The sequence below is a fragment of the Miniopterus schreibersii genome (genome assembly GCF_964146895.1).
Source record: "Miniopterus schreibersii genome assembly, chromosome: 1".
NCBI classification, from domain to species: Eukaryota; Metazoa; Chordata; class Mammalia; order Chiroptera; family Miniopteridae; genus Miniopterus; species Miniopterus schreibersii.
In genome coordinates, this window is record NC_138101.1 from 90,901,077 (window position 1) to 90,914,423 (window position 13,347).

The window sequence follows — 13,347 nt, forward strand, 5'->3', positions numbered from 1 at the left end:
ATGCCCAGTTCAGTTTTGATGGTGCACAATGTGTGCTGAGGGAATGGTTGGGAATGTGGTTAATATCTAGCGAAGGCAAGCTTATGAAAGTCTCCTGCACCAGAAAGGAAGAGATCTTACCCTGTAGGCCTTGGGCTGTCAGTCACATAGAATGCTCTTAGCTTCAGAGGACAGGTGGCCTAATTAACTGTGGCCAAAACAATAGGAACCCAGATTGTTTTGGTTTTCGGTGATGTCATCAGGATCCCAGTCGCACCTTTTCAGGTGCATGGTTGTCAGTGTTAATGTGTCCTTTCCTGGCCAGCTAGGTAGCGAGGGCTCCAAGGCATCATATTCTCACATGACAGTGTGTAGAGGCTTGAAGGCCTGCTTTTCCTTAGGCCTTTCTCCTTTCCTTTGAAATTTCTTGTTAAAAGTATAGTTGGCACACAATATATGACTTTCAGGTGTACAGCATGGTGGTTTGACATTGACATACTTTAGGATGTGATGACCCAGGCTAAGTCTAGTCACCCTCTATGTCTGTGCAAAGTTCCTATGATACTGACACATTCCCTGTGCTGGACACTGCATCCGGGGTGCTCTCATATGATATAACTGCAAGGTTCACTTCTTATTCATCTTCTTCTTTTTCATGTGTCTCCTCAACTCACAAGCATAAGTTTATTCCCTGTAGCTATGGGTTGTTTTTCTGTTTTGTTTGTTTTGTTTGTTTTAGCTTCCACATGTAAGTGAGACATACTATATTTGTCTTTGTCTTCTTTCACTTAGCATAACAGCTTCTTGGTCCTTTCATGTTGTCGTAAATGGCAAGATTTCCCTTTTTTCATGTCTGGCTGATATTTCATTATATACCATATATTGTTAAATCTTCTTTTTACCTATCGAAGGACACCTACATTGCTTTCATATCTTAGCTATTGTAAATAATGTTGCAGTGCATATAGGGGTGCAGATACCGTTTCAAATCTGTGTTCCTGCTTTTGATGAACAAATGCCCAGAAGTGGAATGGCCGTTTTATTTCCAATTTTCTGAGGCATCTGCATGTTGTTTTTCATAGTGACTGTACCAATTTACAATCCCACAAGTGGAGTGGGAGGCTTTCTCTTTTCTCCACATCGTAGCCAACACTAGTTATTTATTTATTTATTTATTTATTTATTTATTTATTTATTTATTCTTTCATTTATTTATTTATTTATTTATCTTGAGGACAGCTCTTCTGAGAGGCATGAGGTGGTACTGCATTATGGCTTTCATTTGCATTTCCCTGATTGGTGATGCTGAGCTATGTTTCTTTTAAATACAAGGACAACTGAGGGGCTTGCAATTGACTTCCGCTAACATTTTATAGGCTTGGGCTGCATCACATGCTCACTCCTAAACCACTTACTGGTAACCTAGGTACTGTGATTAGCTTAGTATAATCATTTCTCTTTTTGGAGCTGGGCAGATACCACCTCATTTGTGTATCAGGACAGTAAATGTCCACATACAGCAAGAAAGAAGGCTAAGGTAGGGAGTCAGCCATACTTACTACAGGGATTCATTGGAGCAGACTGAGCAGATGTGTCATAAGATTACATTTGTTGGGGGCACTCTGGTTTTGATATGAAGGGTTTTGATATCAGGATGCCTTTTCTGTGAAGGGGCTGATTTTAGGTCATGTCGCCTGTCATATCTCCTCAAGTCTGCCATTGTAGTGTGAGAGCAGTCAAGGAAAAGGGAGGATTGTGTTCCAGTGAGAGTTTATGTACAAAACCAGATGTCAAGTTGTATTATTCCCCGTAGTCCCTAGTTTGCAAAGCACTCATGTACAGGACAAATTGAAGGAAACCACATAAAGGGAGTCAAAGACAAAGGAAGCTTTGCCTCCTTGGACTAGCATCAGGCCATGATGAAGCTTTCACCCATCCATGCTGAAATCAAGTGAGGAGGGTCAATTTATTCAATTTAAGATGATTGTGTTTTTCTAAGCGTATGTCTTTCTCGTTTGTTCTGCTTAAAAAATTTTAATTTATGAAGGAATAATAATGGTATAATTTTTGCCCCTGTAAAAACCAATCATTTGACTTGGGCAGTTGACAGTAGCAAAATAAAGCAGAGAAGGAAAAGATGTCTAGTTCCCAGGATTTCATGACGATTAAGCTTAAAAAGTTAGTAGAGAGAGAGAAATGTAACCTGGTTCATTCAAATTTCTTCAGGTTGTGCACTGGGCTGTGAATTTGACATGGAGAATAGGACTTTATCACATGAACAGGGAAGAGCAACAGTTCAACAGGAAAGACCAGTTATTCCCCACACATGTTGAGTTTGTTGGAATATCCATGGGTAACTCATCCTACATTTTGGATACAGTTCCTTTGACTTTTTACCTTGTCCTATCAACAACCACCTTTCATAGGAGAGACATGTTTTTAGTGTCCTGAGATATTAAGAAAGATGTTAGAAACAAACCAATAGAAGTCTGTAATCAATAGAACCCTATTGTACCATCTTTGATAATTATTGTTTTTTTTCCTCACTAACTCAGTACTTGATGGATTCATATCTATTGTACAGAGCAATGAAACCCTGCTTAGTTGGAGAAAATTGCCAGTGTGATGTTTCATTTCCTTTATAGGCACTTTCATATAGTAGAGCATATTATCTATCATTAGGATTCTGCCTTTTCTATTTTGAGTAATTTGCCTTGTTTTTTCTTTCACATTGTTTTCTGTCGTCATTTCATTCATACCTTTGTTCAAACAGATATCCAGGAATCTTCAGAAGAAGCATCAAGAAGAAGCAATTCCAAGAGAGGTATGCTTGAAATCACCCTCTGCCTCTAATCATGTGGAACATAGCATTCCGCATCAAAAAAATGCCACAAAATGCCATTGTGTTAGGGGTTCCTGAACTCACAGCTAGGTGGGCCTATTCACTAGAAAAATTCATAGGACTCAACATATAATTTTACTCCTTCCTGTGATTTACTAGGGTGAAAGTATCATAGGACAATCAGCAAGGAGAAAAGGTGCGTGTGACAAAGTGTGGACGACACCAGGCACAAGGTTACAACAGCCTTCTCCCTCTAGAGTTACAAGAATGTGCTCAAGTATTCCACTGTCAAATTCTGACAACACATGTGAAATGCCATCTACCAGTTCCAGAGTCCCATTAGACTCAGTGCCAAGGGTGATATGGCACCTAGTCACATCGGCGTCTTCCCCATAGTGTGTGCCAAAATTCTAGATGTCCAGAAGGAAAGCAAGTGTCCAGATTGAATCCCATTAGTTGTTTAAAGTCCTGGATCACGCTGTTCGGGTTCCTATGGTTTTTCTCAATTTCTTCCTTAATAGAGTAGTATTCAGTATTACTTAAACAGTTAATTGTAGGTGATTTAAAATCCATAGCAATATTGTTGAAGAAGTTCATTTATTTAGTCACGACTTCTAATATTCCATATGATAGGTTTATTTAAAAAAGTAAAAGGATTTCGAGTTAAGACATAGGCCCTTTTCCGTATAATCAAATGTAACAAACTGAACGTGCCAAAAATGGACATTTTGTTTAGTTTTTATAGCAAATGGATTACACTAAGTAAATGAATACTTGTTATTACATACTGCTTTGTCTCACTGAAAAGTCACTAAACTAGGAAGTGAACAATACTTCCCTGGAACTCAAAGCCAATGGTTAAGGATAAAAAGGACAAGACTTAGCCAGTGTGCAAGGATCCCAATGAGGTTGGTTTTTAAACATATCTACCAGAGTACAGAAGTCAGAGGCAATGCCAGTTGAGAAGCAGAGGTTATTTTACATATTATACCAAAAAGGTCTCACTATGATCAACTTCATTCCTCAGAAGTCAAAACAGAATGAGGCATGTTGAGTTCATTAGAACAAGGCGATCCTTCTGCATGTTGAATAATTGTCATGACACTGTAATTTTCTGAGAACCAGAGGCTCTAATGCCATTGGTGAAAAGATAATCATAATAAATATTCAAATCGCTCAACTCAGAGTTAACAAGTTATAATAAAAGTAGAGAAATATTTCAGCATAACAAAAATGCCAGTGTGCTACCCAGCTGTGGCACTGAGTTCATTGTGCCTGCCGCGTGAACTGCATGAGGACACCTTGGACTTAGTAGACCTTCAGCAAGAACTTGTGTAGGTTGCTTTTGCAAACTGTAGGAAACATAAAGATGAAATAGAGGCTTGACCTTGAAGGTGCTCATAATATCAGAGAGCTAGCTGTGCCTGGTTTATTTCTGTGGTTTTTTCCGAAGCAGAATTTTCAAAGAAAACCTCAAAAGTCAGTTATTTATTCTCCTCTTAATGATTTGGTATTTAACTCTCAGGTGTCTTTTAGGTACTAGGTGTTATGCTAATGTTGCAGAATTCAAACATTTGATAACCCAGTCCCTGCCCTCCAAGAGCTTGTTATTATCATTGTCATTTTTATTTTATCCTATACTTTTTTTCAGTGCGTACTAGGTGCCAGAGCGCGCTAGGAGCTTACCCTTGTCATTATTTACTCTTTTCATTGGTGTGTAGTATGTGCCAGACACTTTAAATCCAAGATTAGAATTAGAGTTTAAAAAATATGGGGGAGGCCTTGGCCAGGTAGGTCAGTTGGTTAAAGGGTTGTCCCCAAATGCCAAAGTTGTGAGTTTTTGTCCCTGGTCAGGGCACATACCAGAATCAACCAAGGAATGCATAAGGAAGTGGAACAAGAAATCACTGTTTCTCTCTCTCTGTTTCTCCCTTCCTGTCGCTCTCACAAATCAATTCAAAGGAAGATTTATAATTAAAACATAAAACATGTAGGTAGGATGTAAAGTAAACATGTAGAGCCTGAAGAAGTCTGCCAAGTAAAGGGGCAAAAGGGTGATGTTTAGCAGGAGGAACATCTATGGAGAGGACCCGTTTGGCAGCGCGCACAGCAGTGCAAGGGCTCAGATGTACAGGAGAACTTTGCCGCATGAATGCGCAGTTCAGTTTTGCTGGTGCACAGTGTGTCCTGTGGGAATGGCTGGGAATGAGGTGACTATGTAGCGAAGGCAAGCTTTTGAAAGTCTCCTGCACCAGAAAGGAAGAGATCTTACCCTGTAGGCCTTGGGCTGTCAGTCACATAGAATGCACTTAGCTTCAGAGGATAGGTGGCCTAATTAACTGGCGCCAAAGCAATAGTAAGCAGGATTGTCTTGGTTTTCCGTAATGTCATCGGGATCCTAGTTGTCCTCTTTCAGCTGCATGGTTGTCAGTGTTAATGTGTCCTTTCCTAGGCAGCTGCTTAGCGATGGCTCCATGCCATCATATTCTCAAAAGACAGTGTATCTTTACACGCTGGAAAGATTGCTTTTCCTTATGCCTTTCTCCTTTCCTTTGAAATATCTTGTTAAAAGCATAGTTGGCATACAATATATGACTTTCAGGTGTACAACATGGTGGTTAGACATTTACATACTTTAGGATGTGATGACCACGCTAAGTCTAGTCACCCTCTGTCTCTGTGCAAAGTTATCATGATACTGACATATTTCCTGTGCTGTACAGTACATCCGGGAGGCTCACATATGTTATAAGTGGAAGGTTCACGTGTTAATCACCTTCTATATCATGCGTGTCCTCACCTCACTAATGTCTGGCAACCATGAGTTTGTTCCCTGTCGTTTTGGGGTGTGTTTCTGATTTGTTTTGTTGTTTTAGATTCCATATGTGAGACATACTATATTTGTCTTTGTCTTATTTCACTTAGCATAACAGCCTCTTGGTCCTTTCATATTGTTGTAAAAGGCAACATTTCATTTTTTTCATGTCTGAGTGATGTTTCATTATATAGCATATACTTGCTACATCTTCTTTGTATACCTATCGAAGGACACCCATTGCTTCCATATCTTAGTTGTTGTAAATAATGTTGCAGTGAGCATAGGGGTGGCGATATCTGTTCAAATCTGTGTTCCTGCTTTTGTTGAAGAAATGCCCAGAAGTGGAATGGCAGTTTTATTTGTAATTTCCTGAGACATCTCCATGCTGTTTTTCATAGTGACAGTACCAATTTACAATCCCACGAATAGAGCTTGAGGCTTTCTCTTTTCTCCACATCATGGCCAACACTTGTGATTTATTTATTTATATCTTGAGGATAGCCATTCTGAAAGCAGTGAGGTCGTCCTGCATTATGACTTTCATTTGCATTTCCCTGATTGGTGATGGTGAGCTATATGTTTCTTTTAAATACAAAGAAAACTGAGAGGCTTGCAGTTGACTTCCGCTAACATTTTATGGGCGTGGGCTACATCACATGCTCACTCCTAAAACACTTAGTGGTAACCTAGGTACTGTGATTAGCTTAGTATAATCATTTCTCTTTTTGGAGCTGGGCAGATACCACCTCATTTGTATATCACGACAGTAAATGTCCACATACAGCTGGGGTGTCCAGCAAGAAGGAAGACTAAGGTAGGGAGTCAGCAATATTTACTGCAGGGATTCATAGGAGAGGATTGAGCAGAAATGCCATAAGATTACATTTGTTGGGGGCACTCTGGTTTTGATATGAAGGGGGGGTCAGGAAGCTTTTTCTGTAAAGGGCCTGATTTCAGGTCATGTGATCTGTCATATCTCCTCAAGCCTGCCATTGTAATGTGAGAGCACTCATAGACAATATGTTAGTGAAAAGGCAGGACTGTGTTCCAGTGAGACTTTATGTACAAAACCAGATGAGAGGTTGTATTAGACCCCATGGGCCCTAGTTGGCAGAGCACTCATGTAGAGGACAGATTGATGGAAACCACATAGTGGAGTGGCAGACAAAGGAAGCTTTTTCTCCTTGGACTAGCTTCACGCCATGATGAAGCTCTCACCCATCCATGCTGAAATCAAGTCAGGAGGGTCAATTTATTCCATTTAGGATGATTGTGTTTTTCCAAGCCTATGTCTTTCTCATTTGTTCTGCTTAAAAATTTTTAATCTATGAAGGAATAATAATGGTGTAATTTTTGCCCGTCTAAGAGCCAATCGTTTGACTTGGGCAGTTGACAGTAGCAAAATAAAGTAGAGAATGAAAAGAGGTCTAGTTCACATGATTTCATGATGATTAAGCTTTAAAAGTTAGCAGAGTGAGAGAAATCTAAGCTGGTTCATTCATAGGTCTCCAGCGTGTGCACTGGTGTGTGAACTGGATATTGAGAATAGGTCTTCATCAGATGAGCAGGGAAGAGCAACATGAACAGGAAAGACCAATTTTTCCCCACTCATGTTGACTTTGTTGGAATATCCATGGGTAACTCCGCTTACATTTTGGATACAGTTTCTTTGACTTTTAACCTTGTCCTGCCAACAACTTCCTTTCATAGGGGAGCCATGTTTTTAGTGTCCAGAGATATTAAAAAATATGTTGGAAACAAACCAATAGAAGTCTGTAATCAATAGAAGACTGTTGTACTATCTTTGATAATTATTGTTTTCCTCTCGCTACCCCAGTTACTTGATGGATTCATATCTATTGTACAGAGGAATGAAACCCTGCTTAGTTGGAGAAATTTGCCAGTGTGATGTTTCATTTCCTTTATAGGCACTTTCATACAGTAGAGCATATTGTCTATCATTAGGATTCTGCATTTTCTTTTTTGAATAAGTTGCCTTGTTTTTTTGTTTCACATTATTTTCTGACATCATCATTTCATTTATGTGTTCGTACCTTTATTGAAACAGATCTCCAGGAATCTTCAGAAGAAGCATCAAGAAAAAGCAATTCCAAGAGAGGTAAGCTTGAAATCACACTTTGCCTCTAGTCATGTAGAACATACAATTCCGCATCATAAAACTGCCACATAATGGCATTCTGTTAGTGGTTCCCGAACCCACACCTACGTGGGCTTATTCACTAGAAAAATTCAGAGGATTCAACGTATAATTTACTCCTACCTGTGATTTAAGAGAGTGGAAGTATCATAGGACAATCAGCAAGGAGAAAAGGTGCGTGTGACAAAGTGTGGACGACAGCAGGCACAAGCATGCAACAGTTGTCTCCCTGTGGAGTTACCAGAACGTGCTCAAGTATTCCACTGTCAAATTCTGACAACACATGTGAAATGCCATCTACCAGTCCCAGAGTCCCATTAGACTCAGTGCCAAGGGTGATATGGCACCCTAGTCACATAGGCATCTTCCCCATAGTGTGTGACAAAATTCTAGATTCCCAGAAGGAAAGCAAGTGTCCAGAATGAATCCCATCAGTTATTTAAAGTCCTGGATCAAGCTGGTTGGGTTCTTATAGTTTTTCTTAATTTCTTCCTTAATAGACTAGTATTCAGTATTATTTAAACTGTTAATTGTAGGTGATTTAAAATCCGGAGCAATATTGTTGGAGAAGAAGTTGATTTGTTTAGTCATAACTTCTAATATCCCATATGATAGGTTTATATAAGATAGTAAAAGGATTTTTGAGTTAAGACGTAGGTCCTTTCTTTTATAATCAAAGTGTAACAAACTGAATGTGTTAACAACGGACGTGTTGTTTAGTTTTTCTAGCAAATAGATTACACTAAGTAAATGAATACTTGTTATTACATACTGCTTTGTCTCACTAAAAAGTCACTAAACTAGGAGCTGAACAATACTTCCCTGGAACTAAAAGCCAATGGTTAACAATAAAAAGTACAACACTTAGCCAGAGGGCAAGGATCCCAATGATTGGGTTTTAAACATATCTACCAGAGTACAGAAGTCAGAGAGGCAATGCCAGTGGAGAAGCAGAGACAATTTTACATATACCAACAAGGTCTCACTATGATCAACTTCATTCCTCAGAAGTCAAAACAGAATGAGGCAGGTTGACTTCATTAGAACAAGGCAATCCTTCTCCTTGTTGAATAATTGTCATGACACTGTAATTTTCTGAGAACCGGAGGCTCTAATGGCATTGTTCAAAAGAAAATCGTAATATTCAAATAGCTCAACTGGGACTTAACAAATTCTAATGAAAGCAGAGAAATGTTTCACAAATAGAAGAATGCCAGTGTGCTACCCAGCTGTGGCACTGAGTTCATTGTGCCTGCCACATGAAATGCATGAGGACACCTTGGACTTAGTAGAGCTTCAACCAGAGCTTGTGTAGGTTGCTTTTACAGATTATAGAAAACATAAAGAGGAAATAGAGGTTTGACCTTGAAGGTGCTAATATTATCAGAGAGCTGTGCCTGGTTTATTTCTGTGTGTTTTTTTGAAACAGAATTTTCAAAGAAAATCTCAAAAGTGAGTTATTCATTGGTCCTCTTAATGGTTTGCTATTTAACTGTGAGGTGTCTTTTAGGTACTAGGTGTTATGGTGATATTGGAGAATTCAAACATTTAAAAAACTTGGTCCCTGCCCTCCAAGAGCTTGTTATTATCATTGTCATTTTTATTATTTCCTATACTTTATTCGGTGCTTACCAGGTGCCAGAGCACACTAGGAGCTTACCCTTGTCATTATTTATTCTTTTCATTGGTGTGTAGTATGTGCTGGACACTTTAAATCCAAGAGGAGAAATAGAATTTGAAAAATGTGGGTGAGGCCTTGGCCGGTACATCAGCTGTCTAAAGCGCTTTCCCCAAATGCGAAAGTGGTGGGTTCTGTCCCTGGTCAAGGCACATACCAGAATCAACCAAGGAATGCATAAGGAAGTGGAACAAGAAATCACTGTTTCTCTCTCTCTCTGTTTCTCCCTTCCTGTCTCTGTCAAATCAATTCGAAAGAAGATTTATTATTAAAACATAAAAAGTGTAGGTGGGATGTAAAGTAAACATGCAGAACATGAAGAAGTTTGCCAGGTAAAGGGGCAGAAGGGTGATGTTTAGCAGGAGGAACATCTATGGAGATGACCCGTTTGGCAGCGCGCACAGCAGGGCAAGGGCTCAGATGTACAAGAGAACTTTGCGGCATGAATGCGCAGTTCCGTTTTGGTGGTGCACAGTGTGTCCTGTGGGAATGGTTGGAATGAGGGGACTACATAGCAAAGGCAAGCTTTTGAAAGTCTCCTGCACCAGAAAGGAAGAGCTCTTACCCTGTAGGCCTTGGGCTGTCAGTCACATAGAATGCTCTTACTTCAGACAATAGGTGGCCTAATTAACTGTGGCCAAAGGAACGGTATACCAGGATTGTTTTGGTTTTCCATGATGTCATCAGGATCCCATTTGTCCCTTTTCACCTGTGTGATTGTCAGTGCTAATGTGTCCTTTCCTGTCCAGCTGCTTATCGAGGGCTCCGAGGCATCATATTCTCACATGACAGTGTATAAAGGCTGGAAGGCCTGCTTTTCCCTATGCTTTTCTCCTTTCCTTTGAAATTTCTTGTTAAAAGTATAGTTGGCACACAATATATGACTTTCGGGTGTACAGCATGGTTCTCTGATATTTACATACCTCAGGATGTGATCGCCATGCTAAGTCTAGTCACCCTCTATGTCCCTGCAAAGTTTCTACGGTAGTGTCACATCCCCGGTGCTGCACAGGACATCCAGGGGCTCCCATATGCTATAGCTGCAAGGTTCACTTCCTATTCAAGTTCTTCTATGTCATGCGTCTCCTCAACTCAGTAGCGTCTGGCAACCATGATTTTTTCCCCTGTAGCTATGGGATGTGTTTCTGTTTTGTTTGCTTTAGGTTCCACATGTAAGAGAGACATACTATATTTGTTTTTGTCTGTCTTATTTCACCTAGCTTAACAGCCTCTTGGTCCATCCACGTTCTCGTAAATGGCAAGACTTCCTTCTTTTCATGTCTGAGTGATATTTCATTATATACCATATAATTTTCTTTCTTTATCGATCAGAGGACACCTACATGGCTCCATATCTTGGCTATTGTAAGTAATGCTGCAGTGAACATAGGGGTGCAGATATCTTTTCAAATCTGTGTTCCTGCTTTTGTTGAAGAAATGCCCAGAAGTGGAATGGCGGTTTTATTTCTAATTTTCTGAGACATCTCCATGTTGTTTTCCATAGTGACTATACCAATTTACAATCCCAAGAGCAGGGCACGAGGCTTTCTCTTTTCTCCATATCATGGCCAACAGTGTTTTTACTTTTTCATTTATTTATTAATTAATTTATTTACACCTTGAGGAAAGTCATTCTGAGAGGAGTGAGGTCGTCCTGCATTATGGCTTTCATTTGCACTTCCCTGATTACTGATGCTGAGCTATATGTTTCTTTTAAATAAAGGAAGATAACTGAGAGGCTTGCAGTTGACTTCCACTAACAATTTTTAGGCTTGGGCTACATCACATGCTAACTCCTAAAGCACTTAGTGGTAAGCAAGGTACTGTGATTAGCTTAGTATAATCATTTCTCTTTTTGGAGCTGGGCAGATAGCACCTTATTTGTGTATCAGGACAGTAAATGTCCAAATACAGCTGGGGGTCTCCAGCAAAAAGGAAAACTAGGGCAGGGAGTCAGTGATATTTACTGCAGAGATTCATTGGAGAGTACTGAGCAGAAGTGTCACAAGATTATATTTGATGGTGGCACTCTGGTTGTGATATGAAGGAGGGATCAGCAAGCTTTTTCTATAAAGGGCCTGATTTTAGGCAGTGTCACCTGTCGTACCTCCTCAAGTCTGCCATTGTAGTGTGAGAGCAGTCATAGACAATATGTCAGTGAAAAGACACGACTGTGTTTCAATGAGAGTTTATGTACAAAACCAGATGACAGGTTGTATTAGATCCCATGGGTCCTAGTTTGCAAAGCCCGCGTGAAGAGGACAGATTGAAGGAAACCACATAAAGGGAGTGGAAGACAACGGAAGCTTTGCCTCCTTGGACTAGCATGAGGCCATGATGAAGCTTTGACCCATCCATACTGAAATCAAGTGAGGATTGTGTTTTTCTAGGCGTATGTCTTTCTCGTTTGTTCTGCTTAAAAAGTCTTAATTTATGATGGAATAATAATAGTTGCCGTTATTTTTGCCCTTGTGAAAACCAATCATTTGACTTGGGCAGTTGACAGCAGCAAAATAAAGCAGAGAAGGAAAAGACGTCTAGTTCACAGGGTTTCATGATGATTAAGTGTAAAAAGTTAGTAGGGGGAGAGAAATCTAAGCTGGCTCATTCATAGGTCTCCAGCTTGTGCACTGGCATGTGAATTGGACATGGAGAATAGGACTTTATCAGATGAGCAGGGAAGAGCAACAGTTCAACAGGAAAGAGCAGTTTTCCCCATGCGTGTTCACGTTGTTGGAATATCCATGGGTAACAGCCTACATTTTAGATACAGATTCTTTCACTTTTTACCTTGCCCTGTGAACAACTACCTTTCATAGGAGAGCCATGTTTTTAGTGTCATAAGGTATTAAGAAAGATGTTAGAGACAAACAAATAGAACTCCGTGATCACTAAAACCCTATCGTACTGTCTTTGAGAATTATTGTTTTTCTCTCGTTACCCCAGTTACTTGATTAATTCATGTCTATTGTACAAAGGAATGAAACTGTGCTTAGTCCAAGAAAACAGCCAGTGTGATGTTTCATTTCCGTTTTCATCACTTTCATACAGTAGAGCATGTTGTCTATCATTAGGATTCTGCATTTTCTATTTTGAGTAATTTGCATTGTTGTTTGTTTCACATTGTTTTCTGTGGTCATCGTTTCATTTATCTTTTCGTTCCTTTATTCAAATAGGTCTACTGCAATCTAAAAAAGGAGCAATAAGAAGACCCAGTTCCAGGAGAGGTATGCTTGAAATCACCCTTTGCCTCTAATCATGTGGAACATACCATCTGGCATCATAAAAATGCCACATAATGCCATTCTCCTAGGGGTCCTGACCCACACCTAGGTGGGCTTACTAGAAAAATTCATAGGACTCAACATGTAGTTTTACTTCTACCTGTAATTTACTAGAGTAGAAGGATCATAGGACAATCAGGAAGGAGAAAAGGTGTGTGTGACAGTGTGGAAGACACCGGGCACAAGCTTGCATGAGCCCTGTCACTGTGGAGTTAACAGGATGTGCTCAAGTATTCCACGGTCAAATTCTGACAGCACATGTGAAATGCCATCTACCAGTCCCAGAGTCCCGTTAGACTCAGTGCCAAGGGTTTTATGGCATCCTAGTCACATCGGCATCTTCCCCATAGTGTGTGCCAAAAATTCTAGATGGCCTGATGGAAAGCAAGTGTTCAGAAAGAACCCCATTGGTTATACAAACTCCTGGATCAACCTGGATGGGCTCCTACGGTTTTTCTTAATTTCTTCCTTAATAGGCTAGTATTCAGTGTTATTTGAACAGTTAATTGTAGGTTATTTAAAATCCAGAGGAATATTGTTGGACAAGAAGTTAATTTATTTAGTCACGACTTCTAATATCCCATACGA